This window comes from Oncorhynchus clarkii, chromosome 9, assembly GCF_045791955.1.
Source record: "Oncorhynchus clarkii lewisi isolate Uvic-CL-2024 chromosome 9, UVic_Ocla_1.0, whole genome shotgun sequence".
NCBI lineage: Eukaryota > Metazoa > Chordata > Actinopteri > Salmoniformes > Salmonidae > Oncorhynchus > Oncorhynchus clarkii.
This window is the reverse complement of record NC_092155.1, coordinates 15551627-15569220: the sequence shown is the minus strand read 5'-3', so window position 1 is coordinate 15569220 and position 17594 is coordinate 15551627. Positions and strand designations below refer to the sequence as shown.

Below are 17594 nucleotides of genomic sequence, written 5' to 3'. Positions count from 1 at the left end.
GCTAGCTTGTCTAACTATACTATATTAGCTGGCATGCCTGCTGGCAAGGTTGGTGGACTTTAGAAAAGCAAGGAATAACTAAAGGTACTAAATAATTCCTTTCAATCTTATGCCCAGATTTTAGAAGAGATGCAGAGAAGGGCATTTAGTTTCTTTATAAAAAGAACAACCAGTCTGGAGGGTACAGACAGTTTAAGAGTTATGCTTAAATATGCAGAAAAATTGACATTTTTGAAATAGAATTAAACATAACGAGTGTGGCTCTAGATTTCAGGAAAAATAAGATTCAGGTGTTTGAAACATGCTAAATTCTCCACCTTCCGAACTGACGGCCTAGCTCCCTCCAGAACTCCCTCAAGCCTCCTCATGTACTTTGTTCCCCCTCAGATTTTTGGGCTGCAAGACACCTCTGTCTCCCTCTGTCTCTGTCTTTGTCTGTATGTCACACTCTCTTCTCTCAGTCTCTCTGACCTGTTTATGCTTTTTCCTACTCCATTGTCATTATCAATCCAAACTGATCAGAGTCTCTGTGTCGTCTGTCTGTGTGAGAGTAATCAACAGTCCAAATGGCTCAACAAGGATGTCTGCTGAACCAGGACCAGCTCTGTTGTTGTTCTTTCTGTCTGGATCTACTGAATGAGACGGTCACCATCCCCATGTGGACACAGTTACTGCTGGAGCTGTATTGAGGGATGCTGGGATCAAGATGATTGGAAGGGTGTCTTCAGCTGCCCCCAGTGCAGGAAAAACCTTCACCCAAAGGACAACTTTGATGAAAAATAACATGCTGGCTGAGGCGGTGGCGAAACTGAAGAAGACAGGACTCCAGGCTGCTCCCACTCCTGCTCTGTGCTATGCTGGACCTGGAGATGTGGCCTGTGATTTCTGCACTGGGACCAGAAACCCCTCATGTCCTGTGATGTGTCTGGTGTCTTACTGTGAGACTCACCTCCAATCTCACTATGAAATTCCTGGACTTAAGAAGCACAAGTTGGTCAAAGCCACCGCCCAACTACAGGAGCACATCTGTTCTCATCATGACAAACTGCTGGAGGTTTACTGTCGTACTGATCAACCGTGTATCTGTTATCTGTGTGTTATGGATGAACATAAAGACCATGATGCAGTGTCAGCTGCAGCAGAGAGAACTGAGAAACCGGTAAGACCAGAACAACTTGTTGGAGATGAACAAATCATTTAAGATAATATGGGAGGGCTGTTTGAATATGAGAGAACATATGCAGTTAGTTATTCACATGAAAAAGATTCTCCAAATGTATCACCATTTGCTGCTACCAAACCCCATCATCTCATTTTACGAGTCCAAAGTTCAGTCTGCGCTCTCTGATATATGTACTGTAAAGCAATAATCATTGAACTAACAACATAGATAATGACTTTGTATGTTTGTAAGGATATTAGCATACTATTGGCTGTGCCATATGGTGTCATATTATTTTGACATAAAACATTGACATTAGAAGAGTTTCTACCAATAAAGCTTGATTGGTCAATGAAGAGTGTTTCTCCACAGAGCCAGCTGGGGATGAGTCAGCAGTTCCAGCAGAGAGTCCAGGACAGAGAGAAGGTTCTGAAGGAGCTCCAACAGGCTGGTCACATAAACATATTAAACAGATTTTATTGCAGGTGTAGAAGAATGCTTATGTTCCAATCTCCAACAGTGCAGGGATATCTAACAACACAAAACAAAAAGAATGTAGTAACTTAATAAGAAATATATACATATTAGGATGAGGAATGTCAGAGTCCGCAAAATCAATAAATAAATATATATGTATATGATGGGACGTATAGACATTACGGACATGAATATATGGATTGAATATGTTCTTTAATTGTAGAATATATAGGATAGAATAGTATTTGTACAGCAATTATTATGTAGGATAGGTGTTGTCTAGAGTACAGTATTTACATATGAAGGGTGTAAAACAGTATGTAAACATTACTGAAGTGACCAGTGTTCCATGACTATGTACCTAGGGCAGCGGTCTCTAAGGTGCAGGGTTGAGTAACTGGGTAGATGCTGGTTAGTGACAGGAAGGCCAGGAAGATCATCAAGGACCTTAGACAGGGCATGGTACTGGGCGGAGGCCGGCTAGTGGTGACTATTTAACAGTCTGATGGCCTTGAGATAGAAGCTGTTGTTCCTTCTCTCGGTCCCAGCTTTGAAGCACCTGTACTGACCTCGCCTTCTGGATGCTAGTGGGGTGAACAGGCCGTGGTTCGGGTGGTTGAAGTCCTTGATGATCTTCTTGGCCTTTCTGTGACACCGGGTGCTGTAGGTGTCCTGGAGGACAGGCAGTGTGCCCCTGGTGATGCGTTGGGCAGACCACACCACCCTCTGGAGAGTCTGTCACATGTGTTGAATACAACAGATGTAACGAGGCTATATACAGCACCTGGTGTTGAAGGCTGAGCTGTAGTCCATGAACAGCATTCCTACATAGGTTTTCCTCTTGTCCAGATGGGACAGGGCAGTGTGCAGTGCTATGGAGATTGCATCATCCGTGGATCTATTGGGTCGGTATGCAAATTGCAGTGGTTCTGAGGCAATGATGGGCAACTGGCGGCCCGCAGACAAATAAAAATAAATTGTTTATTTTTATTATGGGGGGGGGACTCAGTCGGGGTCTCAATTTACTGTTGAGATTCAGAATAATAGAATACAGAAGGTGCCATTTATAAATTTGGTTGTGCATCAGCAGTCACTCAATTATCCCATGTCGGATGTTTTATGTATTTATTGGTAAGTTAGTCTAGCTGCCAGCTATCTCAACTTGTAGTAAGCATTACTGACCGGGATGAGGCACATTGATCATCAGTTATCATATAAAAAATTGCAAACATTTGCCTCACCTTATTGCAAAATGTGTAGAATTGCAGGAAATGAGCTGTAAAACTGAAAAAATGTCTCTCCGCCCCATGGCATAATGAGTAGAATTGTTTGAAAGGAGGTATAAAATTGCAAAATGTTCTCTCTGCCCCATGGCAAAATGTGTAGAATTGTTTGAAATGAGGTATAAAATTGCAAAATGTTCTCTCTGCCCCATGGCAAAATGTGTAGAATTGTTTGAAATGAGATATAAAATTGCAAAATGTTCTCTCTGCCCCATGGCAAAATGTGTAGAATTGTTTGAAATGAGGTATAAAATTGCAAAATGTTCTCTCTGTCCCATGGCAAAATGTGTAGAATTGTTTGAAATGAGGTATAAAATTGCAAAATGTTCTCTCTGTCCCATGGCAAAATGTGTAGAATTGTTTGAAATGAGGTATAAAATTGCAAAATGTTCTCTCTGTCCCATGGCAAAATGTGTAGAATTGTTTGAAATGAGGTATAAAATTGCTAAATGTTCTCTCTGCCCCATGGCAAAATGTGTAGAATTGTTTGAAATGAGGTATAAAATTGCAAAATGTTCTCTCTGTCCCATTGCAAAATGTGTAGAATTGTTTGAAATTAGGTATAAAATAGCTAAATGTTCTCTCTGCCCCATGGCAAAATGTGTAGAATTTCAGCAAACTTGTTTGAACACAACAGCATTGGAGTTGTATCATGCAGCATTGCAGGAAATTAATAAATAATAATTTTCGCTGTCATGAGGGGGTCCGCTTAAAAAATGTTTTGCTCCCAAGTGAGGGGTGGGGTTGGGGGGTTCGGAGTGGTTACACAGACCGACAAGCCACTGCGCCCCCTCATGATGAGTTCCAGTGTTTTGTGGCTCCCACCCCCATAAAAGTTGCCCATTCCTGGTGTAAAGTGTCGGGTAATGTGGAGGTGTTATGATCCTTGACTCTCAAAGCAGACCAGAGAACAGTTCTTAAAATGTGGATCTGTTTATCACAGAGATACATTCAATTGTTCTATTTAATTGTGTGCTCTTTATCCTGAAGTAACTAACAGTGTCTATTTACTGACACTCCTCACAAACGCTAAAATATACATGTAAATATATAACAATAGTAGATATAGTCAGACTAGTTAGCTGCTTATCTGATTTTCATATTGCTAGAATCTCTACTTGGCTATAATCAGAGACAGGGCAGTATTTGACTTAACAATCCCACTTTATTTGAAGTGCATCCTATGAAAGCTTCATAAAGCCTTCATATTGGCTTCCTAAGCGCTACATAGATTTTTCACAAATCATCTATAACCGTTATGTGGTATAACTTAGTGACATAACCATACATTTATTTGCTCACATATATTAATCTATTATACAATGTTTTAATCTTATACTGCATGTTCAAATTCATCAAGTGTTTCTGACACAATGACACACTGGACCCAAACGCAGCACACAAACTCCTCAACCCCATCCATATAGGTCCAGTTCAGATTAGAGGGTCAGCTTCAACATTCACTCATCCTGTGACTTTGACCTGCTTTTCCCCCCTCAAAGAATAGATATTTAGCTATATAATTCTAGATAATAAAACAATGGAGTTTGGGGTTTGTTATCAGCAAAGTCATGATACTTCAGAGCTGTGTAAACTGTGGTAGAGGTCACCACACTAGAGTGAAGCTTTATAATGCTCTTTTCTGATTTGATCATGAGATATTGATTGACTTTACTGTTGTAATCTCAGATTCATCACTATATTTTCACTTATGTCAAATACTGAATATTGTTAATCATCATTAATTATTATCTATGTACTGTATGTCAATGAATCAAAATAGGTTCCTTGGTATTAATCTGTTGTTTTCCTACTAGCATGTAATACGTATTTAGGTGAGAATCATAAACTCTACTCCGGGTTACATTTTCATTTATTCATGCATTGATGTCAATAGGAGACATAGTGAACATTTGGCTAAAGTGGAAGTTAGGATTTGCCCCTAACATCATTGGATAGATTTCATTGGGTAATTAATAGTAATTAAAGTGCTCTTTAAAAATGTGATAGTAATTATACATTGCCTTTATCTTCACCAAGCAAATTAAAAGCCAGTTCTTTCTCATTGTTTCATGTGGGCTACACTTGGACTGATGAAAAACGTGCTGTAATGTGGATATAACGGCCCCATCAGAAATGTAACTGTAACTATTTAATTACATAGGTTATTGTTAGATGATTGCAAACAAATTTCCCCCTTGGCATCACTCTGAGTTTTCCCCATTACCTGTGCTGTAGCAACAGTACATCGTTATCATAAAAAGTAACTGATCTGATCAGCCTGTGAGAAGCCACTTTTATACCTGCTTCTATCATGAGTCCTTCGTCCTGATGTGTAGACGATTAAAAGATGCATTGTGAACTGATTTTGATTAGATTTTATAAGTGTAAACTGGCAAGATCAAGACAAGATAAGGACAAGATCAGGATCAGTACAAGATCAGGATCAGGATCGGTACAAGATCAGGATCAGGATCAGTACAAGACCAGGACAGGATCAGTACAAGACCAGATCAGGATCAGTACAAGACCAGGACAGGATCAGTACAAGACCAGATCAGGATCAGTACAAGACCAGGACAGGATCAGTACAAGACCAGGATCAGGATCAGTACAAGACCAGGATCAGGATCAGTACAAGACCAGGACAGGATCAGTACAAGACCAGATCAGGATCAGTACAAGACCAGGATCAGGATCAGTACAAGACCAGGATCAGGATCAGTACAAGACCAGGATCAGGATCAGTACAAGACCAGGATCAGGATCAGTACAAGACCAGGATCAGGATCAGTACAAGACCAGGACAGGATCAGTACAAGACCAAGACAAGATCTGGACAAGATCGCATATAAGTGGCAAGTATAAACAGTGCGCCTGAGTGTGATTGAGCTGCTCTGCTAATGTCCACTGATACTGTACTACTTCTATACACCTAATAAACTCAGTGTTTCATATGATATTTTCTGCCTTTAGTGTTTATGCTAAATAACAAGTCTCAGTCTTGCAGTAGTGGGCAGTCTTTCTGTGCCTCAACACTATTGTCTCTTCCTTAATTCTGACCTGGCATGGATGTATGAAGACCTTAACACAATGGTTGTGATGTGAAGGATATTTTTGTCATAGTTTCTATGATTTTTTTTTTTTACACTACCATTGTGTGGTGTCTCCACAGCACTTCAATGTTTTTGTGCAGATAAACTCTCTGTTGTATCACAACCATTGTGCCAAATGTGTGGTAGGTGAGTTGTACAAGTTGAGTGTGAACAGGGCCGTGTGTTTACATATTCAATATGGTCCTGTTAAGAATGACTTAGTCTGAGTGTCTGGTTGAGGTTCTCTGCTAATGTCCACTAATACTGTATTTCTACTATACCCCTAATAAACTCTGTGTTAAATATGATATTTTTGTCTGAGTGTTTCTGCTATAAAGTGTGTATTTTAGTTGTCTTAGAGTCTCGTCAGAGTGTTTACATTTGAACAAACCTTAAATAGTTATTTCTTGTACTTTAGTATAACTAGGAACTGTCCTGGACATTTTTTGTACTTCTGAACAGCTGCAACTGAACTAACTTCAACACTATTGCCACTCCCTTTATGGTGAGCTATGGGAAATAAAAACACAACACAAATACACATATAGTAATATACTGTCCTTTTAGTATATGGTAATATAATTTTCCTTTTCCAAACGTGCTAGCGATGGTTACAACCACTCGCTAGACATTTTATTTGAATGATATAGAATCACGATGTACCAAAATAAATAGAAGGTTCAAATGCAGAGATCATTAGGTTACTTTGAAATCTGTAGCCTATCTCTGCTACACTGCAACAGCACAATGGACAGCACCCTACAGCAAGGCCTTTGGTAATGAATATAGGCTACAATATAGCTAGGCTGTTTGTAATAGGTGAGTTACCCTATGAGAATGCAGCTGCACACACAGCTGTCTTACCAAGATAATACAAACTAAATGCTGAAAGTAGTAGCCTAGTTATTACTGCATGCAAACTAATATAGTGGATAGCAGTTTGTCCTAGAATACTTCCACAACTACGAATGTGAACAGAAGAAAAACTACGGTACCAAGTAGTAAGCCTATTAAACAAAATACCAGATGGATGAAGGAATGACAATTTACACTGGGTACACCAAACATTAGAACCACCTTCCTAATTCGGCCTCAGTTCGTCAGGACGTGGACTCTACAAGGTGTCGGAAGCGTTCCACAAGGATGCTGTCCCATTTGTTTACTCCAATGCTTCCCACAGTTGTGTCAATCTGGCTGGATGTCCTTTGGGTGGTGCACCATTCTTGGTACACACGGGAAACTGTTGAGCTTGAAAAACCCAGCAGCGTTGCAATTCTTGATGAAAACCGGTGTGCCTGGCACCTACTACCATACCCCATTCAATGGCACATAAATATTTTGTCTAGCCTATTCACCCTTTGAGTGGCACACATACATAATCAATGCCTCAATTGGCTCAAGGATTACCGACCTCTGCCTGCCCTTGACCTATCGTTTGCCTGCCCCTGTTTTTGTTAATAAACATCAGTGATTCGACCTGTCTGCACCTGGGTCTCATCCTAAGGCCATGACTGACCCAGCAGATTCAGACCAGCTCCCCAACACAGTCTCCTCCTAAGGAGACCCCATTGGAAGACAAGAGGAGTTACTTCAAGATCTTATGGCAGGATTCCAGACCTTGGCGGAACGCCATGACCGTGCTTTCCATACATTGCTGGAGCAATTCCGCAGATTGTCTGTTAGGCAGCCCGCCACTACAGTAACCGCCCAAACTGTCAGTTACCGCGCTACCATCGGCACCTCACCCCAAACTACCCCAGCTTCCCGAGAACCCCACAGCTCCTATATTGATCCATCCCGACCCGTACCGTCAGTTCGTGGTGGAGGTAGATGGTTCGGATGTTGGAGTGGGGGCCGTCCTGTCCCAGCGTTCTGCCCTGGACCGTAAGCTGCTTCCCTGCGCCTTCTTTTCCCAGCGTCTTAACGCCACGGAGAGGAATTATGATGTGGGGAATCTCGAACTAATCGCGGGGGAGATGGCATTGGAGAAATGGAGACTCTGGTTAGAGGGGGCGGAAACATCCATTCATTGTGTGGACGGATCACAAGAACCTGGAATAACTCCACACCGTCAAGCGTCTCAACTCCAGGCAAGCTCAATGGGCCCTGCTGCTCACCCGGTTCAACTTGACCATCTCCTACCGCCTGGGGTCCAAGAATGTTAAGTCGGATGCATTTTTTCACGCCATTATAGCCCCGCTGCTACACCCTCGGACCCTGAGACCATCCTTTCTACCTCGTGTCTGACGGCTTCACTGATCTGGGGAATAGAGAACCAGGTACGTGAGGCGCTTTTGGTGGCCCACCATGGTCCCTGACGTCTCTGTGTTCATTGCCGCTTCTACTGTCTGTGCTCAGAATAAGACTAAATCTAACCTCCCCCTGACAGCAGCAACCATCTTGTCAGCAGTTAAAAGCAGAAGTGGGTTTGACCGAAACTTGATCTTTCTTCACAAGTATAAGGTCATAACAAGGTGAACGAGCCCAAGCATCTTCTGGCAGCTGGCTGTTTTCATCAGGCCTGTGGCAGCCTTTTGTTTTCAGTAAACCAGTGGTATTCTCAAAACCTCAGACAGCCACGGTGGGGCCCAGACAGGAGGAGTATGAACGTAAGCGGTTTCCACCTTCTGATAGTGTCTGAAGGGCACAACACTCAAAACAGGTGTTAACACACACAGAGAGGTCTCCTAAAGAGGAGACCTTACAGTTTATCATAACACAATTTGAAAAACCTTTTAAAGGGTATATGAGGCCTTGGTTTAACCCCTTCACCTGCCTGCCGTCTCTGTATCTATCTGACACTGCCCTGGATTATCAACCTCTGCCTGCCCTTGACCTATCGTTTGCCTGCCCCTGTTTTTGTTCATAAACATCTGTGATTCGAACTGTCTGCATTTGGGTCTTATTCTGAGGTCTTATAAATAAATGCGATTTCTTGCCTGCTGCTCATCATGAACAAGTTTTGCCACTGTTGTTCCCATAGCACGTCAAACTAGTTTTTCTTTCCACAGTGCAGTGCATATAAATTGTTATTTGTTTGATGCGTGCCTAGCAAATACTTAGGTACTATCACTAGTATTCTTCCAGTTAGAATATCCACCTTGGGAGAAGGCCTTGTCTGCGTTAGTATTGGACCCAACACAGAACTTTTGACATTGACATTTCCAGCAGCACGCTGACTCACCTAATGATGAAGATGAAGCCATAGTCTAATCACAGATTAGTCTTCTCTTTTCAGCAGTAAGCATTTGCTTTCCAAACTATATGCTTTTCCCGTGATCATATTTTGAAATCTGCAAAAGGCAAACCTACAGCCACAACCAGCCATAGATATATAAACCATAGATGGCAGTTTTTTCTCCGCTCACAAAGGGGTACAAATTTTGAGGGAGAAAAATATTTTTAGTGTGATTTATCAGGGTGTGCTGCACCACCCTCAGCACCCCTACTTCCCCTGGCTATGGATACTTGTATCTCCACCCTGTCTCTCCATATGACCCCTGCCTGCCCTGGTCTGACTGTAAGTAGCTCTGGTTAAGAGCGTCTACTAAATGACAGAAAAATGTCAATGTCAAATTTGATCTCCAGATTTGACAATCAGTAATTTTTTTTTTTTTATAATTGGAAATGTATGATGTTAAAAATCCACTATCTAGAGTGAAAATATATCAAGTAACTGATTCTACTGTTTAGGGGGTTAATAATAAAGGTTTTAAAATAGTTTAAATCTCTTCTTGTCTATCTCTCTCTCTCTCTTACTCTCTCAATTGATTGTTATGAGAGATGCATATGTACAACTCCCTGTGATTGGCTATCATTTAATTACTCCTAGAATGTTTGTCAGTTTAATACGTTCACATTTTCCCCTTACTTCTCTCTCTATCTCTGTCTCTCTCAGTTTTAATTCAATTCAAAGGGTTTTATTGGCATGGGAAACATATCTTTACATTGCCAAAGCAAGTAAAGTAGATAATAAACAAAAGAGAAATTAACAATCAGAAATGAACATGAAACATTATACCCACAAAAGTTTCAAAAGAATAGAGGCATTTGAAATATTATATTATGTCTATCTATGTACAGTGTTCTCTCTCTCTCTCCCTCCTTCCCTCTAACTCCACCCCTCTGGAAGTACACATACACTTCTGAGGAAACTGATCTGAGTATCTGTGCTCTCTGTCTGTGTGAGAGTGAACAACAGTCCAAATGGCTCAACAAGGATGTCTGCTAAACCAGGACCAGCTCTGTTGTTGTTCTTTCTGTCTGGATCTACTGAAGGAGCCAGTCACAATCCCCTGTAGACACAGTTATTTTCGAACAGTGGTTCTCATTGCGCATACGGCCCTTCATTTGCGGCTTGTGGTGATTTTCCTATTTTCCATTCATAATACATAACAATGATACATTTTAAATTCAATGTGTTTAATGCAGGCCTGAATCACTTATTTGAATATATCTATTGTTCCCTGGACGGCAGATAGATGACAGTATAGCGCAGCTGTTGAACAGAAAGGTCAAATAGAAGGTTTACTGAAATAGAACGCAACTGCTCAGCTTCAGCGACTGACACATATCAGTTTGCTACTAGCATCGATTTATTATTTTAAAAAAGAACGTAACTCTATTGACAATGAATATGGGGGGGGACGAGCTGGAGGACAACTTGACAGTTACCAACGAACAATCACTGCCACCTGAACATGGCAAGACATACTGCAACATTTGAGCTATGATACATTTGTGCGCGTGTTGGAAGAGTTGAAGTTGGAGTCTGAGTCAAGATTCAAGGATGTCATGGAATACAACAAGTTTTTCAACTTCTTTGAGAACACCTTTCATGTGCCAGTGTCACCTCTGACCCCAGTCATCACAGCCCTCTGTCCTGACTGTGCTGGAATAGAGAGTGAGATAGTGTCATCTCTGACCCCAGTCATCACAGCCCTCTGTCCTGACCGTGCTGGAATAGAGAGTGAGATAGTGGAGCTGCAGGCAAGTGACACATTGCTAGGGGAACTAATATCTGGCGTTGCCCATTTCTGGAGCCTTGTGTCAGACACAGAGTATCCACTTCTGAAGCAGTGTGTGCAAAAGGTGACATCATTTTTTGTCAACACATTTTCCACAATCAACATTGTGAAACAAAAACAGAGAAACAGACTGACCAATGCACACCTGGATTGCCTCACAAGGATAGCAACTACAGACTATACATTTAGAATGAATTCAGTCAAGGAGCAGAAGGGACATTTTCACTCACCCATCTACTGTGGTAACCCTTAGTATGGGCCTTATTCATGTGATGTAGCTTATTTGATGTGTGTATGTGAATATTTGTGATGTGCTGTACATCAAATCAATTGCATGTGCTCTATTGCTCTGAATTTGTTCTGAATTGGTAGTTGACCATTTTGGAAGAAAAAGTACAACAAATAAAGATCTGTGTAGCCCTCTGAATGATTGTCTCAACCCAAAGTGGCCCCCTTACAAAAAAAATGGTGAGTAACACTGCTGTAGAAGATGTATTGAGGGACGCTGGGATCAAGATGTTCTGAAAGGGTTCTACAGCTGTGCTCAGTGCAGACAGACCTTCACTCCAAGGCCTACTCTGAGGAAAAATAAGATGTTGGCTGAGTTGGTGGAGAAACTGAAGAAGACATGACTCCAGGATGCTTCCCCTCCTGCTCTGTGCCATGCTGGACCTGGAGATGTGGCCTGTGATTTCTGCACTGGGACCAGAAACCCCTCATGTCCGGTCTGATGTGTCTGGTGTCTTACTGTGAGGCTCACCTCCAACCTTGCTATGAAATTCCTGGACTTAAGAAGCACAAGCTGTTGGACGTTTACTGTCGTACTGATCAACCGTGTATCTGTTATCTTTGTGTTATGGATGAACATAAAGGCCATGATACAGTGTCAGCTGCAGCAGAGAGAACTGAGAAACAGGTAAGACCAGAACAACTTGTTGGAGATGAACAAATCATTTAAGATACAAAGGGAAGGCTATCTGAATATGAGAGAAACAAGAATCATTAGTTATTCACATGAAAGATATTCTCCAAATGTATTACCATTTCTTGTTGTCAAACACCATCTTATTTGATTTATTATTTATACATTTTTTCTCCCCAATTTCGTGGTATCCAATTTGAATTTTTACAGTCTTGTCCCATCGCTGCAACTCCCGTTCGGTCTCGGGAGAGGGGCGAAGGTCGAGAGCCGTGCTTCTTGACACAATGCCCACTGAACCCGGAAGCCAGCCGCACCAATGTGTCGGAGGAAACACCGTACACCTGGGGACCGTGTTAGCATGCACTGCTCCCATCCTGCCACAGGAGTCGCTAGTGCACGATGGGACAAGAACATCCTTGCCGCCAAACCCTCCCCTAACCCAGACGACGCTGGGCCAATTGTGCGGCCGGCTGCAACAGAGCCTGGACTGGAACCAGGATCTCTAGTGGCACAGCCCATCATCTTATTTTATGAGTCCCAAGATCAGTCTGAGCTCTCTGATACATGTACTGTAAAGCTAAAGTCATTGACCTAACAACATAGATAATATGACTTTACAAAGAGACTTCCTCAATATTTGAGCCCTATACCAGTATCTGTATGTTTGTAAGGATATTACCATACGATTGGACTATTGGCTGTACAATATGGTATCACTTTATTTTGACATCAAACATTGACATTAGAAGAGTTTCTACCAATAAAGCTTGATTGGTCAATGAAGAGTGTTTCTCCACAGAGCCAGCTGGGGATGAGTCAGCAGTTCCAGCAGAGAGTCCAGGACAGAGAGAAGGTTCTGAAGGAGCTCCAACAGGCTGGTCACATAAACATATTAAACAGATTTTATTGCAGGTGTAGAAGAATGCTTATGTTCCAAGCTCCAACAGTTCAGGGATATTTAACAACACAAAACAAAAAGAATGTAGCAACTTAATAAGAAATATATACATATTAGGACGAGGAATGTCAGAGTCCGCAAAATAAATAAATAAATAATAAATAAATATATATGTATATGATGGGACGTATAGACATTACGGACATAAATATATGGATTGAATATGTTCTTTAATTGTAGAATATGTAGGATAGAATAGTATTTGTACAGCAATTATTATATAGGATAGGTCTTGTCTAGAGTACAGTATTTACATATGAGTATGTATACATACAGTATGTAAACATTACTGAAGTGACCAGTGTTCCATGACTATGTACCTAGGGCAGCGGTCTCTAAGGTGCAGGGTTGAGTAACTGGGTAGATAATGGTTAGTGACAGGAAGGCCGGTGTTACAGGAAGGCCAGGAAGATCATCAAGGACCTTAGACAGGGCATGGTACTGGGCGGAGGCCGGCTAGTGGTGACTATTTAACAGTCTGATGGACTTGAGATTAAAGCTGTTTTTCAGTCTCTCTGTCCCAGCTTTGATGCACCTCTACTGACCTCACCTTCTTGTTGATAGTGGAGTGACAAGGCCGTGGTTCTGGTGGCTAAGGTCCTCAATGATCTTATTGGCCTTCCTGTGACACCGGGTGCTGTAGGTGTCCTGGATGGAGGACAATGTGCCCCCGGTGATGCTTTGGCCAGACCGCACCACCCTCTGGAGAGCCCTGCAGTTGCCGACGGTGCAGTTGCCATACCAGGCGGTGACACAGCCTGACCCGATACTCTCAATGGGACATCGAATTTCTTCGGCCTAATGAGGTCGAAGACGCACTGTTGAGGATTCTTCACCACACTGCCTGTGTGTATGGACCCTTTCAGATTGTCAGTAATGTGTACGCTGAGGAACTTTAAGCTTTTCACCTTCTCCACTGCGTCCTGTCGATGTGGATGGGAGCGTGCCCGCTCTGCTGTCTTCTGAAGTCCACGATCAGCTCCTTAATTTTGTTGACGTTGAGGGAGAGGTTTTTTTCTTGGCACTACTCCGCCAGGGTCCTCAGTTCCTCCCTGTAGGCTGTTTTATCATTGTTGTTTATCAGGCCTACTACTGTTGTGTCGTTTGCAATCAATGATTGAGTTGGAGGCGTGCGTGGCCATGCAGTCATGGGTGAACAGGGAATACAGGAGGGGGCTGAACACGCACCCTTGTGGTGCCCCTGTGTTGCGGATCAGCGTAGTGGAGGTGTTGTTTCTTACCTTCACCCCCTGGGGGCGGCCCGTCAGGAAGTCCAGGACCCAGTTGCACAGGGCGGGGTTCAGAACCAGGGCCCCGAGCCTAATGATGAACTTGGAGGGTACTATGGTGTTGAAGGATGATCTATTGTCAATGAACAGCATTCTTACATAGGTGTTGCTCTTGTCCAGATTGGATAGGGCAGTGTGCAGTGCGATGGCGATTGCATCATCTGTGGATCTATTGGGGCCATCGGTCACCACACTAGAGTGAAACTTTATTATGCACTTTTCTGATTTGATCTTTAGATATTTATTTACTTTACTGTTGTATATCTTGTACATTCAGGTTCATCTCAAAATATGTTTTACTTTCATATCAAAGACTGAATATTGTTAGTCATCACTTATTATTATCTATGTATGTTTTTGAATCAATATGGGGTCTCTGATATTAATGTGTTCTTACTGACCTGTAACTTACTGACCTGTAACTAATAGGTACTTAGTTATGTGAAAATTCAACTTAAGATTTGATTGGGACACCTCGCAGATATTGCTTGATCAACCATCATCAGCCTGTCCAGCCGATGGCAATGTTCACCAAACAATCGACACCGTTGCTAATCTATTGACGTAGTAATCGTGGTCCATTAAAACTCAAAACCCCCTTTGCTACATACATTTTTAGAATACTCTAAAATCTCAAGGTATAAAATGAATGCTGAAAAAATCTAATGAATAATGGCAATAAGAACAATCGAATGAATAACTTATGATTTACAGCGATCCTTTAAGTGGACAACAACAGATATCCAATACAAGTCACTTAATAAGTGACCACAAACAACAAATATATTTATCCCATTACTCAAAAGTGTGAAAAAAGATATACAGGTAATTAAATTGAACAATCTTCCCATAAATCTTACAGGTGAAATAAACCTCTTCAGAGTGGCATGGCTCCCAAAGTTCAGCTTATTATTCTCGATATAGTCATAGTTCAATGCACTAAAGAGGAACAATGGGTACACATTGAAGATGCTCATCCCCAGAATATTTTCAGGTGCCTGTTTTCAAAAAGTAAAGCTGAGAACATGCATCATTTCATAGTTAAGAACACTAATTCAAAATTCAAAAGGCACTTGCACATCTGAGCAATCTTTTTTTGCAGGTGCCTGGTAACAGTTGAACAAGATGAAGGAAAAAGGAAACCGCACACTGCTCTTGACAGTATCACTGATCTTTAATAAACTTAAGTATCGGCCTCATGGCCTTCGTCAGAGATTGTTTTCACAAAAGCTTATTAAAGATCAGTGATACTATCAAGAGCAGTGTGCGGTTTCCTTTTTCCTTCATAGTTAAGAACACTATATCAACATGGAATATAATGAAACGTATTCTACATGAATTAATATCACTCCCTAAAACACAAACCTATGGATCAATCGTTGGAAGCTTTTCAGAATTCACCGACACGTTGGTCCACATGTGTAAATTACTTGATAATAGGAAATACACGTATTTCCATGACAGAATTAAAAGCAATTAGAGACTGACCAATGTAGATCATTTCAAATACATGCAACTTAAAAATGTAACATCTCGAAATTTCGATATCAAAGCAGTCTTTGGGGAATCCTTTTTGTGTCAGGGTGTTCATACAGTAGGTAAGATCTAAAACCTTGCAGAGAGCCTATCCAACTGACAATCTCTTAGAAAAAAAAATAAACTATTGGAACCAAGACTTAAAAAGAACTAACATTGGCACTAGATAAAGGGAAAGTTGGAACATAACTAGCAAAATTACAGTTAACGAAAATGTATGCAGAATAAAGGAAAGTAAAGAATTTATAATAAAAGACACAACATTCACTAATTCTACAGCACGATGGCATAATCATGTTTTAAGTGTCAAATAATTAATGTCTTCTGGGAGTACTTTCAAGTCCAAAAGTTATGTGCGGAGTTAGAAAGTTGGCTGTCAGAGGTTTTAGACCCACTGGCTCCAGGTCATCTATAAGTCCATGCTAGGTAAAGCTCCGCCTTATCTCAGTTCACTGGTCACGGTAACAACGCCGACCCGTAGCACACGTTCCAGCAGGAATATCTCACTGATCATCCCCAAAGCCAACACCTCATTTGGCCTCCGTTCCTTCCAGTTCTCTGCTGCCAGTGACTGGAACGAATTGCAAAAATCGCTGAAGTTGGAGACTTTTATTTCCCTCACCAACTTTAAACATCAACTATCTGAGCAGCTAACCGATCGCTGCAGCTGTAGATAGTCCATCTGTAAATAGCCCACCCAATCTACCTACCTCATCCCCATACTGTTTTTATTTTTATTTACTTTTCTGCTCTTTTGCACACCAGTATCTCTACTTGCACATCATCCTCTGCTCATTTATCACTCCAGTGTTAATCTGCTAAATTGTAATTATTCGCTCCTATGGCCTATTTATTTCCTACCTCCTCATGCCTTTTGCACACACTGTATATAGACTTTCTATTTTCTACTGTGTCATTGGCTTGTTTATTGTTTACTCCATATGTAACTCTGTGTTGTTGTCTGTGTCACACTGCTTTGCTTTATCTTGGCCAGGTCGCAGTTGTAAATGAGAACTTGTTCTCAACTAGCCTACCTGGTTAAAAAATAGACATATTTTTAAAAATGTACATTTACTTTTAAATCCGTCTATCTGCAGATTTCAAGACAACATATGAGGGTGTGATGAGACACCCAACGGGGTGGACCATACTTTTCTTGTCAATGATTTTGAAAAAAGGTCGGCCTAAAAACTTGAAATCAAATGATCCTCCATCATTACCACTGTGGATAAATCAAATGTAGTATTATTTAAATATTGAAAAGGTGTGGGCTATGGAGAAAAATATATGTTTTTTATTTTTTAAATTTATTTAACCTTTACTTAACAAGGAAAGGCTCATTGCGATTAAAATATATTTTTCAAGAGCGCCCTGGCCAAGATAGGCAGCACCAAGTCATTACAACAAAACAGACAACATGAAAAACTACAAGTAATCCAGTAAAAACCATTGAATTCACAAGAGTATAAAACAGCAAATTAAAAACATTGACAGGTCAGTGAATCAGCCTCAAAATCCTTCATCAGTGATTTAAAAACAATCGGGACAAGTTCTTCCAGTTTAAAAGTATTTTGTAAGGTGTTCCAAGATGATGGCGCAGAGTACATAAAAGCCCTTTTACCAAATTCAGTTCGGACATTTGGAACAGTTAGCAGGATAAAGTCCAGCGAATGAAGAGAGTACCCACCACATTTCTGGACTATAAAAATGCACAAATAAAAAGGTAGTAAACCCAAAATGGCTTTGTAAATAAAAGTATACCAGTGCCTGAGCCTACGAGTGACTAGAGAAGGCCAGCCAACCCTGGTATACAAAGTGTAGTGGTGCGTAAGGGTTTTGCAGTTT

General features: G+C 41.2%; 2 pseudogenes; both read left to right on the top strand.

Annotated features, from left to right (window-relative positions):
* Positions 1-566: 566 nt before the first annotated feature.
* Positions 567-8264, top strand: LOC139417470 (E3 ubiquitin-protein ligase TRIM47-like; annotated as a pseudogene).
* A 1959-nt stretch (positions 8265-10223) lies between these two features.
* Positions 10224-13468, top strand: LOC139417469 (E3 ubiquitin/ISG15 ligase TRIM25-like; annotated as a pseudogene).
* Positions 13469-17594: the final 4126 nt, after the last annotated feature.